This window comes from Lynx rufus, unplaced genomic scaffold (assembly GCF_022079265.1).
Source record: "Lynx rufus isolate CCGP_SWC_20201006 ecotype Redwood Valley unplaced genomic scaffold, mLynRuf1.p SCAF_5, whole genome shotgun sequence".
NCBI lineage: Eukaryota > Metazoa > Chordata > Mammalia > Carnivora > Felidae > Lynx > Lynx rufus.
The window spans coordinates 81,948,694-81,963,772 of NW_025814867.1; positions in this window are offsets into that span (position 1 = coordinate 81,948,694).

Genomic DNA, 15,079 nt, shown 5'->3' on the forward strand with positions numbered 1-15,079 from the left:
GCTGTCCACACATAGCTTCATTTAATCACTTCCATAAAGTAGGTCCTATTACTCTCTCCAGTGCCTTGAGAAACAGTACAGTATAAGGGGTAAAACTGCCAGCTAGAGAGGTCAGTTTTGTAGTCAAATCCTAATTCATCTATCTGTTAGCTGTGGGATCTTGTTGAAATTCTGAAATCCCCCTCCGTAAAATGAGGATAATAATAAGTTCTATCACATTACATTGTGCAGAGGACTAAATCTGATATACAATATACATTTAGAATAACGTCTGACATGTAGTAGTCAATAATAATAATAACAATTATTATTATTTTATTATACAAATAAGTAAAAAGCTTAGATATATTAATTAATTCACAATGCCGTATAGCTAGTAAGTGATGTAAGTAGAATTCAAATCCAGAAAACTTAAATTCTAAGCTTATATTTTAATAAGTATATTTAGTCATACATATTATATGTTTTAAACAGTAAATGTTAAACATAAAATCTAGGCAATATGTTTTTTCCCAGGAAAGGCTACAGAGAATGCATCCTCTCTCCCAAGCAGGTAAGACAACCTGGAACTGTTTGACAATTTCAAGCTACAGAAGAGAAAACTCTGCTCTTTATTTCTCTCAAGATGATGCTTAAACCAGATCTGCAAAGTCCCCAAGAGCATCACATTAGCCCTGAACCTCTCAACTTGAATCATGCCTGTTTTTTCTCTTTGTCAACTGCTCTAAACCACAATGAGAAGTCAATATTTTACTTCAACTTTCTTATTCTCAGAATGACTTAGTTAAAAGAATCTTTTTTCATCCACAGAGCTCTTGATCAATGAAGTTATGAAGTTACTGAATGTCCACAAATACTGGGGGGGGGGGGGTGCTTAATGAATACTGTGACGAACAGTGCGTTTTGAGCAGTAGCATCTTCAAAACATAGATCAGACTTTCTTTACATCTAGAGATATACCAAGTATGGTCACTCTTTAAGATTGTTAAAAATCACCACCTTATATCTGAGAAAGATCTAACTAATTGCTATTACAAACCAAGTAACTCCTTGAAATCAGGATCACAATCCTCCAGTTTCTTGATGTATTGATAACATTATGACACTGAGATTAAAACTTTGATCAGTTTCCACCTGTTCTCTATCACCTTGGACATCCCATTTGGTATCTCTGAATTAAGCCAAAACAGGTTATGATAAGAAAAAAATCATTCAGGAAACTCATTTCCATATAATTTCATATGAAGTTTTAGACCATATAAACTCCAGAGAGCTACTAAACTATCAAAAGGTAGTTGAATTAATATAATGTCTCCCGAATCACTATGGGTGAAATCCAAATTAATATATTATGTCCTTCATTTAATAGGCTTTGTTGAGTATCATGAAAATCACTGTCCTTGTTATTAAAGTTTCATGATGGTATATCACAGAACAATAGGTTTAGAATAAAACTTAACATCATATATTTTCTTTTTCTCTTTTGTCAATCATTGCAAGTGCACCTGCTCAACCATTAGGTTTCTATTTATTATTTCCTGCCACGATCACCAGGATTTCTCAGATGCTTTTTTACTTCCTCATGTGAAGTTTTATGTTTTATGGTTTATGAATAATAAAAAACATAAAAATAGATTTCTAATTTCCATTTAACTTTTCAAAACAATTTTTGGTATATTATTTCTTATTGGTACAATATTTTTTGGATTAAGTACTAAGAGATTCAAGAATATAAGGTCTATTTTAATCCAATCCTTTTGTTTTGTTTTGTTTTTAACAAATGAGGACATTGGGTCTGTGAGAGGAAATTGATTTGCTCAAAATTGTACAGGCTTTCAGACAGAGCAAGGTCCAGGACTCAGGTCTCTAGACTTCTAGACCAAAGTTCTCTTCATCACCTATAAGGTCCTCAGGGTATAATTGTCATTGTTGGATGCCAATTTCTCTGGTTATACATTTCTAAAACAAACAGAAACAGTATGTCTGACTGTGAAAATCTTTGTTCCGCTTCTGTAGGAGTTAATGTAGGCTCTTTTAGACCAGGTTTATTTGTGGGTTTTCACCTTCTGGGTTTCACTGTAAGTGTTCACACTAAAAGTGAAACTGGTTCTAATTGTGGAAGTTTTGCTTATTATTTTGAGTTTAGGTCTAGATACAGCTGCTTTATGTTACCTAGTTTGCAGAACAAATGCTAACCTCTTCTCTGCTATATTTTGGAAAGGAAGATAATCTGGTATTTGCACAATGTCTTCCTCAAGTCATTAACATATTGGACCAAAATTTTGAGTTTTGAGTTTTTTATAGCCTTCTGCTCTACACAACTTAAATTCAGAGAGGTGTTTTCTCTAAATGCAGTTAGCAAGTTCTAGGCCATTGAAATCAGGATGCCTTCCTGATCAAATTTGGTAGAAATAGGACTATTGATTATGCTACCCCTTGCTGCCATATGCACTAAGACTTTTAAGAATGTAAGGCACATGTTGCTTTATTATACTGACAATTTTTTTATTTTAAAACAATTTTGACACACTATCATTCAAATATACTGACAGAACTCTCAAAGAGCAGAAATGCCATGTTTAAATTCCAGTATTATGATTGTTCCCCTTTGAGCAAAATATACAACAATTATCAATATGTTATCATAGCAATAAACAGGAAGTAGTAGTCAGATTTTCTTTATCTTTCTTATATATGTCATGGCAACATCCTTGAACCAAGATTGAAAATGGAAAAGAAATAGAATAGAGCAAGTACCCAAAGAAAGGAACTGTGGCTTGAGAATAAGCACCTAGTTTATACGTTGAAGATATTCTTCTTAATGCATTTTGATCTAATTTTGTGTTATTGTCTTTGCAATAAAAATATGTCCTAGAAATAAAAGGTATAATGAAACATCATGTAGTTTTAGTTCTTCTCAAGCGAAGTTGATGGTATTCCCCTTATCTATGGAGTTCTCGTAGCTTTAACAATTTCAACTTTTGTTTTTGCAGACACAACTTCCCTGGGTGAAATCACAGAAACATGGAAGATGCTCCAGTGAAGTTCTTTACACTCCTTAATGATTAACCTTTTAAGGAACTGATCTTCTGCAAATCCTTTCCACAGTTTGAACTTCAGTCCATCACATCACAGTATTGTTACAGCTTTAATTAAATTATGCAGACCACTTCAATGTATGGATATTTTTTAAATATACATTTTAGCTAACGGGAATGGTTACCTAGCCCCAAATTTTACTTTTCTAAGAAACAATGAAAAAACACAATACAGTGAAATACTTTCTATATTCCCACTTACATTTATCCAGTTGAAGAATAATAACTGAAGACTGATTTGTTTCTGTAAAACTTAGGTAGGATCTATTTGTTCATTATTGAGGAACATGGAAAGACAATATTGTATATGTTCTGTTAAATATTTTTTCTTCTCTTTTATCCTTTTCCTGGGAGCCTCTTTGGAAATGATAATGAGATTAGGCTTCTCTTAATGTATTCAAATTACAGTCAGGTTCAACCAAATAAAGCACAGCCTCAGTTCCAGAAATAAAAGAAGATGTGTAAGCAAGGAAAAAAAAAACAGTAATTAAGCCCATCAATTTTATTATTCCAAAGAACTGAAAAAAAAAATACCTGCAGGTCAGGGCATATTGACAGAATTAGGAAGTGAAGGATATTAATCATTTATCAGGTTTGGACATCTCATGGTGCCTAACCACTTTCTCTAAATTACAACTGGTAGGAGGTGCCTGGGTGGCTCAGTCGGTTAAGCGTCAGACTTTGGCTCAGGTCATGGTCTCGCGGTCTGGGAGGTCATGATCTCGTGGTCTGTGAGTTCCAGCCCCACACTGGGCTCTGTGCTGATAGCTCAGAGCCTGGAGCCTGCTGTGGATTCTGTGTCTCCCTCTCTCTCTTTCCAACCCCACTCATGCTCTCTATATTTCTCAAAAATAAATAAACATTAAAAAACTGTTTAGTTACAACTGGTAGTTAATTAAGAGTAGCAGTGGCTGATTATGAGGAGAACAACCACACAGGAGTAACAGAGGAAAGTATGGAAGAAGACTAGGAATCATCAAAAAGTAAACCACTGGACCAGTCTGGGGCTTATTAAGTACACATAATTTTAACACAGTACAATAAACAATCTTTTTGATGCTACTGACTTGCCTAAGAAACTGTTTGACTGGTTTCATATACTGTGTTTAAAAAGGCATTGAAAAGTATAATGTGTTTAAGAATGATTTCTTTAAATGATTCAAATTATTTTTAATTGATCTATTGAAGTATAAAGTTTGATACTCTGGAACGCTCAGTTCTCAACAATAACTACAATATTACTACTACAACTTAGGTACATAAGCCAATGGTACATTGGGTATGCTTTTAAAACACAAAGACAACTTATTTCTTGAACCAGAGAGTAGCAGAAGTTTGTAAAACCTCTGGAAAACTTCTTTAAACCCTAGCAATCACTGTAAGATGGACCTGATATATGGGAGGAGAAAAGTTTGATGAATAGGGCAGAGTTTTATTTTAGAATATAAAGGAAGAATGTTACGAGGAGGTATATTCATATTACAAGAGGTGAGAAATGGATAGCTGTTAATTTTAACTAAAATTGAATAAACGTATGATCCAAAGAATACAATCAAAGACACACAGAAATGAACATATGCACTTAGAACATGGATGGCTTTGTATTCTTAGTTTAGGGAAAATTTCTTCAACTGCTGAAAGTCTTCAAATTTTAGAAAAAAACAGTAAATGAATGATTTTGTTAATTGTGATAGATGGGCTATAGCAAGGAGAAATGAATTTTGAGAGAGCTAACCGATTCTGTTTTCAGAAGCTTGCATTAGAAAGTTAGCAGTGCGGGGCGCCTGGGTGGCGCAGTCGGTTAAGCGTCCGACTTCAGCCAGGTCACGATCTCGCGGTCCGTGAGTTCGAGCCCCGCGTCGGGCTCTGGGCTGATGGCTCGGAGCCTGGAGCCTGTTTCCGATTCTGTGTCTCCCTCTCTCTCTGCCCCTCCCCCGTTCATGCTCTGTCTCTCTCTGTCCCAAAAATAAATAAACGTTGAAAAAAAAATTAAAAAAAGAAAGTTAGCAGTGGTACACGGAAAATATCCTGTAGGACTTTCTATTTGAAATAATTATTGAAGAAGAAGTTAAAATGTTTCTTGCCAGCTTTCTTCAACCTTCTGTTCAATTTTAGCAATGTGTTCTATTCCTTGGAGGTTCTTTCTTCCCTTTGTCTCCCATTTGGTTATCTGTAAGCTTCTAATCCACTTGGATGCTGCTGCTTCATGCATTGACAAAAGGTATTAAAGCCTACTTTAGCCTAAAATGTTCTCATGGTGAAGGTTTAAAGTCGAAATAAACAAATTGATTTCCTATCACCTATATTTTTTAATGCAAAGTTATGCTTATGGCATTCCATTTAATTAAAGTCAGAGGTCACAATGTATGGATTTATAATCTATTCTGATGTGTAATAATGCATTTATCTCATAATATAATATATATACAAGACTTTAATGAACAAAAAAGGAAAAATGTTTTCTCCACTTATAACTATTTTATTTCATGTTATTTCCACCACTACTTTATACAAAGTAGAAAATAAATCAACAGTACACCAGTTCAAAATAGGGCATTCTTTTAACATAGCAGGAAATTAAAACATGATTTCTGTTCAGAATATGATGAGTCATCTCATTCACTTGTGAAGCTTCATAGAGCAAACTGTGAATATGGATTTCTGTGTTCTGTCATCAATTACATAAACAATTTTTATGAGGGATGTTTTATGATGCCGCATCATCTTAAAATTTACTCACACTACAGAAAGTCTAACAAATTCTACCTTTAATCTACAGATAGCTTTAGGGATTAAATTTCTTAAAGCAAACTATTAAAATATAACTTAATGGATTCTCCTAAAAGGAAGAAGTAGCAAAAAACCTTTCTGTGTGACCTTACTCCTAAAGATTCAAACTGCCTGCATATTGTTTAACTGTTCCAAAGGTAATAAACATGAGATGATGAAAGCGGGAATTTTTGTCTTTCTTCATAACAATATTATGTTTCTGTTTACTACTGGTGTAAATATGTAGGAATAATCAGGCATGATTGAGCAACTAATATTTATGTACATTTGAGTGGTTCCTAACAAGTATATACATGGCACTTTAGATATGTCACTCAACTTGGTTTGTTTTATGGTTTTTTCAACTTAAGCAATATTGTTCATACTTTGCAATAATTTTCTCTTAAAGCACCACAAAATTGATATCATGTAGGTAAACTGCATTTCCCCCATATTGTGAAGTAAGGGAATGTGAGCAGGCTGGCCTTGCCATCTAGTCTAGTCCTTAATGTTATTTTAAGTTATGTTGACAATGTTTTGGGGCTAGAACAGGTGACACACAATATTGAAGTTGAATTCCCAGCCTTGAATTGACTAATAAGCTTGTTCATATGTAAGCAAGAGCAAGTTTGATATATGGATGTGAAAAGGAAAAAAAAAAAAGAATCAAGAGAAATCCAATGAGTTCTTTTGTTCTGTTTATTTTTTTGGTACAACGAAGCTAATCTCTTATAGACATTCTGAGTCTCAAATAGTTCGTGATGCTATGGAGGAGGCATAGATGAGAATTAAGAAACCAATAGGCAAATTGTTTTATAAGAAAGTTTTCTATCTCTGAGACATCTAATATTACTTTCTTCCAGAGTCTAATAAACCATATATTTCTGCTCCCAGTAATGTATTCATTTGGTTGTAGTAGTTTCAGTGACAATTGTCCAAATGAACAGAAAAGAGATAGTAGTTAGCACAATCATAAGAAAAAGAAAGGACAATGATGCATATTTTTTCCATAAGTTGATACAATTAAATTTATTTTAATTTCCAAGATGATTTTTAAAATACTTTTTTTAAAAATTTTTTAATGTTTATTTAATTTTGAGAGAGAGACACAGAGCGTGAGAGGGGAGAGGCAGAGAGAGAGAGAAAGGCAAAAAACCTGAAGCAAGTTCCAGGCTCTGAGTTATCAGCACAGAGCCCAATGTGGGGCTTGAACTCAGGAACCCTGAAATCATAACCTCAACTGAAGTTGGATGTTTAACTGACTAAGCCACCCAGGCACCCTTAAAATATTTTATTTTTTTATCTTAATGTTTATTTATTTTTGAGATAGCACGAGCGGGGTAGGGGTAGAGAGAGAGGGAGACAGAGGATCTGAAGCAGGCTCCATGCTGACAGTCCTGACAGCAGTGAGCCCCAAACAGAGCTAGAACTCACGAACCGTGAGTGAGATCATGACCTGAGCTGAAGTCGGAGGCTCAACCGACTGAGCCACCTGGGTGCCCCGCTTTTTAAAATATTTTAATTGATAGCTCAGAATCAGAGTCATCACCAGACAAAATTATATGTAGAAAATGAATCTACGGAAAGCATACAATAGATACAGCACTGTAAATTTTAGCACTACAAGGCCATTTGATAACCCATGCCATGCAAAAGTGCAACTGATTTGTCATCATTCACAACTTAAACCTTAAGCATACAGTATGCAGAATAAACGCCATCCTTTCTTTATGCTCAAATAGCTAGAATCTTTAAGTAGTGGTGAGTAGATGTGTATCTTTTTCTAATGTTCTTATCTTTTTGTATCCAGAGAAAAACCTTCAGACACAGTATTTCCAAAAGCAGGCTAAAAAAGAAAGCAAAACAAATTCTTTATTAGGAGGATATTTGATGAAATATTACATTTGAATAAAATAGTTTATGTGTGCCAGTATGAGAGAGTTTTGTGAAAGGAATGTTCAGTATGGAGTTCTTAGCCTCATGTGCATCTATAAATTAATTAAAATTATTGGGTGATGGGCCTTAAGGAGGGCATTTGTTGAGATGAGCACTGGCTGTTATATGTTAGTGATAAATCACTAAATTCTACTCCTGAAACCATTATTACACTATGTTAACTAACTTGGACTTAAATAAAATTAGAAAACCAAAACAAAAAACAAAACAGAAAAGAAAAGAAAATTCAGCTTCTTCATCCCACTAGCCACATTTCTAGTGCTCAGTAATGAGTTGTATCTAGTGACTACCATAATGGGCAATGCATTAGAGAACGCTCACTTCATCACAGAAAGTTCTATTGGACAGCACTGTTCTACATTATAATGTATATAATACTATAAAGAGAATATAGTAGGTCATCCTATTAGATATACCCCTTTGTTTTATATTTGGGGTAACTGAAATCCCAAAGAGGAAGTAACATAAGCAAAAAGTATGATAAATATGTTTCTATTTGCTGCGGGGAAATGAAGGAAGAGAGTTTAAGGCTCACTTTGAAAACCATCAAATGTTATTTAAGTAATTTAATTATCACATCGAGTCTTCACATTCTGATCATTAAAATTATGCTTCAGAAAAATCAAACCAATTCTGTCAGTTTTTTAATCTTCAAGTGCACAAATGAGTCCTTTTAAATGTTCTGTAGGCTGTTCCCAATCAATCATCAGGCTTGTAGTAGCTTCATAGAACACATTATAAATTTCTCTAATTTCCTTCCATCTAAGTGGTTTCTAAAATTATGACCCCAAGAAAATGGATCTTTGATTCTCTATTGATTAATGGGGAGCACAATGAAAAATGTTTAAAAAAAACTCAGTACTGTTAAGATACTCTTTGAAATAAATGCTAAGTATATCTACTCTCCAAGTTTCCCTCCCTCTCTTCTCACTGTGTAAACTGTAATCCTCAAGCTCATTACCACCTACACACACAGTGTTATGATAGCACTGAGTCTACTTTTCATTTCTACAAGAGTCACATCCTCCTTTAAACGAAACTACATTCAAATCCTATGAAAGAAGTTTATTTTCCATTCGCATCTTCTTTTTATAGTGTGCTTCAGAAAGTTATCATCACTGCCCTTTCCGGCCCTTCAGATATCACTGAATATCTCAGTCTTCCAGGAAATAAATCTACATATATCCAAAAATTACATCACATGAGTGGCTCGATGAAGTATGCAATGGAGCATAGTTGGAAAATTTTGAACCCGAATTAAAGGAAGTGTCATAAAAGATATTCCCCGTAGAGCAGCCAAACTCCTTAGTGTTTATCCATCATTTACCATCTAGGTGAAGAAAAACTCTAGCCAGTATTCTGGTGTTTCTTGATCTCTGTCCGGTTCACTCTTGTAATCCCTGTTTTTAGGAGGATATTATGTGCTAGGCAGCTATATATTTATTTTTCATCTCCCAACCCCAGGTTTCTTCAAATGTGCTGCTTCTATCCTACTTCAGTTTATGCACCCACAAAGCTCAAGTTATTAGGAGTGCAACTAAGTGAATAGATTGGAGTGAAAGCTAAGGAGAGTTTTTTTCTTCTCTTTTTTTTATTTGATAAATTTCACAGTACAGTTTTTAAATTTAAGGTGTATAATGTGTTACTTTGATAAATTTATACATTGTAAATATGATTGCCATTGAAGTAGTATTTGTCATATTACATCATTATAGTGCAATATTATTGTCCACACTCATTACACTGTGCATTAGATTTCTGTGGTTTATTTCTACACAGTAGAAGTTTATATACTTAAACACCATCAACCTTAACCAATCCCTTTCCCTCTATAATCTCCTGGTTGCCACTATTTTACTTGCTACTTTCTTCCACAGGTTTGACTTTAGATTCTACATATGAGTGATATCATACAACACCTGTCTTTCTTTGACTTATTTGCTTAGCAAAATGTGCTCAATGTTCACCCATGTCATTATAAATGGCAGGATATCTTCCTTTCTCGTGGCTGAATAATATTCCATTGTGTATATGTACCCCATTTTCTTTTTTATCCACTCATCTGTTGTAATACACCCAGAAGTTGAATTGCTGGATCATGCGGTAAATCTGTTTTTAATTTTTTGAGGAATTTCCATATTGTTTGCCATAGTGGTTGCACTAATTTACATTCCTACCAACAGTGTATGAGTTCCCTTTCACCACATCCTCACCAGCACTTGCTGTCTCTTGTCATCTTAATGATAGCCATTCTAACAAGTGTAAGGTGATATTTCATTGTGGTTTTGATTTGCATTTTCCTGCTAATTAGTGAAGCTGAGCATCTTTTGTGTGCCCATTGGCGATTTTGATGTCCTCTTTGAGAAAAAAAAATATATTTAGTTCTTCTGCCCATGTTTTAAGTCAGATACTCAGAGGTTTTGTTGTTATTAAGTGCTATCTTTTATGGTTTTTTTTGATATTAACCTCTTGTCCAACATATGCTTTGCAAAAATTTTATTCCATTTTGTTAGTTGTTTGTTTTGCTGTGAAGAATTTTTTTAAATTTGATGTGGTCCCACTTGTTAATTTTTGCTTCTGTTGCTTGTGCTTTTGGTGTCATGTCCGAAGAGTCATTACCAAGACCAGTATTGATAAGCTACTACCCTATATTTTCTTGTAGGTGTTTTATGTTATCTGGTCTAATGTGTAAGTCTTTCATCCATTTCAAGTGAATTTCTGTTTGTGGTGTGACATAAAGGTCCAATTTCATGTATTCAATTCTGCATGTATTCCTCCAGTTTTCCCAGCATCATTTGTTGAAGAGACTATCCTTTCCCTGCCGGGTGTTCTTGGCCCTGTGTTGAATATTAGTTGACTCTATATGCCAGCATTTAATCCTGGGTTTTCTGTTTTATTGGTCTATATGTCTATTTTTGTGCCAGTACTATACTGTTTTCACTACTATGGTTTTGAAATCTAGTTTAAAATAAGGTGTTGTTCTTTTATCCTCAAGATATCTTTGGCTATTTGGGGTCTTTTGTGGTACCATATACATTTTAGGATTATTTCTTTTATTTATGTGAAACATAAATTTGTGTGGTTTCTTTGAAATAGTGTTTTCTGTGTAATAATATTTTGACATTGCACTGAATCTGTAGATAGCTATGCAGAATACAGCCGTTTGACAATACTTATTGTTCCAATCCATAAACACACATTTCTTTCCATCTGTTTGTGTCTTCTTTTTGATTTCTTTCAGAAAAGACTTATAGTTTTCATTGTGCAGATTTTTCACTTCCTTGGTTAAATTTATTCCTAAGTAAATGAGTAAAAGACCTGAGTAAACATTTCTCCAAAGACATACAAGTGGCCAACAGACACATGAAAGGATGCTAAATATCACAAATCATCAGATAAATGCAAATCAAACCACAATGAGCTATCACGCCATACCTGTAAGAATGGCTATTAAATAAATAAATAAATAAATAAAGCAAGCAAGCAAGCAAGAATGGGCAAAGATGTGAAGAAAAGGGAACCCGCATGCATTTTGGGTGGGAAGGCAAAATGGCGCAGCCACTATGGAAAACAGTACAGAGGTTCCTCAAAAATTAAATACAAAACTACCAAATAATACAGCAGTTCTACTTCTGGATATTTAGCTGCAGAAAATGAAAGCTGTAATTTGAAAAGATACATGTGTCCCTATGTTCATTGCAGCATTATCTACAATAGCCAAGATATAGAAACAACCTAAGTGTCCATCATTAGATGAATGGATAAAGAAGATTGATTATACACACACACACACACACACACACACACACACGCACACACACAATGGAATATCCATTTAAAAATTAAATTTTGCCATTTGTGACAACATGGATGGACCCAGAGGGTATTATGCTAAATAAAATAAGACGAAGACTATATGTAGTCTTTCACTTATATGTAGAATCTAAAAAATAAATGAACAAACAAAACAGAAACAGACTCTTAGATACAGAGAATAATCTGGCAGTTGCCAGAGGAGAGGGTGTAAAATAGGGGAAGGGGATTAAAAGGTACAGGCTTCCAGATATAAAATAAATCAGACATGGGAATTCAGTGTACAGCGTAGGGAATATAGTTAATAATATTGAAAAACTTTATATGGTAACAGATGGTGGCTAGATTTATCCTGGTGATCACTTTCTATTGTGTCACTATGCTGTATACCTGAAATTAACATAATATTTTACATCAAATACAATTCAATAAAAAAATTATTCCTAAGTATTTTATTATTCTTTATGCTATTGTGATGGGATAGTTTTTTCTTCTTATGCTTCATCATTAGTATAAAGGAATGCCACTGATTTCTGTAAGCTGATTTTTTAATCTGCCACCTACTGAAATCACCAACTAATTTCAACAGTTTTTTACTAACTCTTTGAGATTGTGTATATATAAGATTATATCATCAGCAAAAAGTGAGTTTTACATCTTCCTTCCTTATTTGGATGCCTTTTATTTCTTTGTCTTTCCTAATTGCATAGCTAGGAATTCTAGCACTATATTTAAATAGAAGTGATCTTCCCAATCTCAGAGAAATCTCTTTCAATTTTTCTCCATTGAATATGATATTACCTGTGGGCTTGTTATATATGGCCTTTATTGGGTTGAAGTATGTTCCTTCTATACCCAATCTGTTAAGGATTTTTATAAATGGAAAGATGTTGTATTTTATCATATTTTATCACAAATTCTGAATGAAGTTAGCAGGTGTCTATCAACTATAAAATAAATTATTAAAGCAAACTATAATATTTCCCAGTAAGCATAAGTTACTATTGCATTAGCTGGATCTCTAGGTCCATTTTACTTTCATGTAATGTTATTCATACTTTTGCAATAGAACCACACTTTAAGTATAATGTGGGTTGTTTTTGTCACCTAACCTGGGCATCTAATTCATATGTTTTACTTTGTTCCTACTACATACAAATATGTTTTAATATCTACTTGCATAAATACAAATAAAAAGTTTCTTTGACACTCCCCCAAAATGTTCTAGCTAATACCCCAATTTTTCTACCCTTTAAAACAAAATTTTTCAAAAGTGATGTGTATTGTCAGTGTTTCCTGACAAATGATAAAAATATTGTTTTATCATTTTCTCCTTCAACAGAAGTCCACCAAACAATTCTTGGCCAAGCCATTAATAATCTTTCTATTGCTGCTCAGAAGGGAAGTTGGAGTTATCCAACTTCAAATATAGTTTCACTACTTCTTCCTGGAAGGAGTGGGACAGTCTTTGTCACTTCCTTCCTTGGTAGCTGCTCCTACCCAGCCTCCTTTGCTGATTCTCTCATCTGCCCCATCTCTAACCTTGGAATCACTTAGGCTTCAGGCCTGGCTGTCTTCTCTTTAATATCTAGAGTCATTCCTTAGATGGTTTCATCACAATGCCAAGCAATATTGATATGTTGATAACTGTCAAATGAATAACTCCAATATGAGCTGTTTCCCTAAACCTCAAATTTATATATTCAATGGTCTACTCAGATCACTATAGGAAGTCCCCCCTTATCTGTGTGGGATGTGTTCCAAGACCATCAGTGGATGCCTGAAACTGCAGATAGTTCTGAATGCTATAAATACATGTTTTTCCTATACATACATACTGATGATAAAGTTTAGTTTATAAATTAGGCACAGAAAGAAGTTAACAACAATAAATAATAAACTAGAACAATTATAACCATATACTACAATACAAGTTATGTGAATGTGGCTTCTTCACAATGTCTTATTATACTATAATCACCCTTCTTATGATGATGATGTAAGATGATAAAATGCCTATATGAGGACATGAAATGAGGTGAATGACGTAGGCCCTGTGATGTAGCATGAAGGTACTATTGACTTTCTGATGGTATGTCAGAAGGAAGATCATTTGCTTCTGGACTATGGTTGACCACAAGTAACTGAAACCCAAAAATGTACATAAGAAGGCCTGCTATACTGGGATGATATTGCTATGCATAGCAGAAGCCCAAAACATCTGTGGTAGGGATGTGACTGTCCAAATATTCCTTGTGCTTTTTTTTACATTTCCAAGGTGCTTCCCCGACCCCAGTAAGTTAGGTTAAGATCATGAGTCTAATTTTGGCAGATAAGAATGTGTTTACCTCCATTTCTTTCCTGTCCCACTACAGGGACACATAGTGTGGATACAGAGTAAAGGAAAGTGACCAACATACACAAGGCTTCGTGTAAATAAAAAAAATATTAAAGCAAGTTACGTCACTGGGATAGTAAGGTTACTTTGCTAGTGTAGTTTGCTTAATTCATCCCCAAATGCAATGTGACAGCAAATACAAAGGGAATAAAGAGTTCAGAAATACAAGCTCTCAAAATGTTGAAAGGGTTAACTTCCTCTAGATCCAAAACACTATAAAATGAGATTTAAAATTACTCCAAGTGACAGAGGCTCCATAAATAACAATTTGAATAAAGAAGTCAGAGTGAGTGCTTAGTCTTTAAGGCATGTTCCAGATACTTGCTTTTTTTTTTATTTAAATGTTTATTTATTTTTGAGAGAGAGAAAGACAGACCAGGAGTGGGCGAAGGCAGAGAGAAAGGGAGACACAGAATCCGAAGCAGCCCCTAGGCTCTGAGCTGTCAGCACAGAGCCTGCACGAGGCTTGAACCCACGAACCATGAGATCATGACCTGAGCCCAAGTCGGATGCTTAACTGACTGAGCCACCCAGGTGCCCATGTTCCACATACTTTCAAGACAACTGCTACTAAATTGGGGGTGAGAAGGCAGAATAATTAAAATTGTTTCTTCAAAAGCATTTGCATGTAGCAAGCAGATGAGAAGCTTTCTAAATTTTTGAAAGGACATCATAAACCCTAAAATAAAAATATCTTTGATATTTTAAGACAAAATAAACCTCAGACCTCCAACTTTGCAAGAGTGGGATGAGACCCAAGAAAACTGTACCATCCCAGAGAAGAGAATATTCCCCAAGGAACACATAAGATGTATCCAGGGATGAAAATGAAAAAGCAAAAATCTCAGACAGTGTAGCCACCAGAAATGTTACAATAGGCAAATGACTCCTCCTAGATACTAAAGGCTCCAATCAAGACACCTTTTTCCATCCCCAGGGTAGGAGACTTTTATAATATTTGCCCAGTGGGGTTTCAGAATTCCTGGAGGGTAGCATTCTGTGTATCTCTTGTTTGTTTCCTTTATGGATGGATTTCTGATTGTGG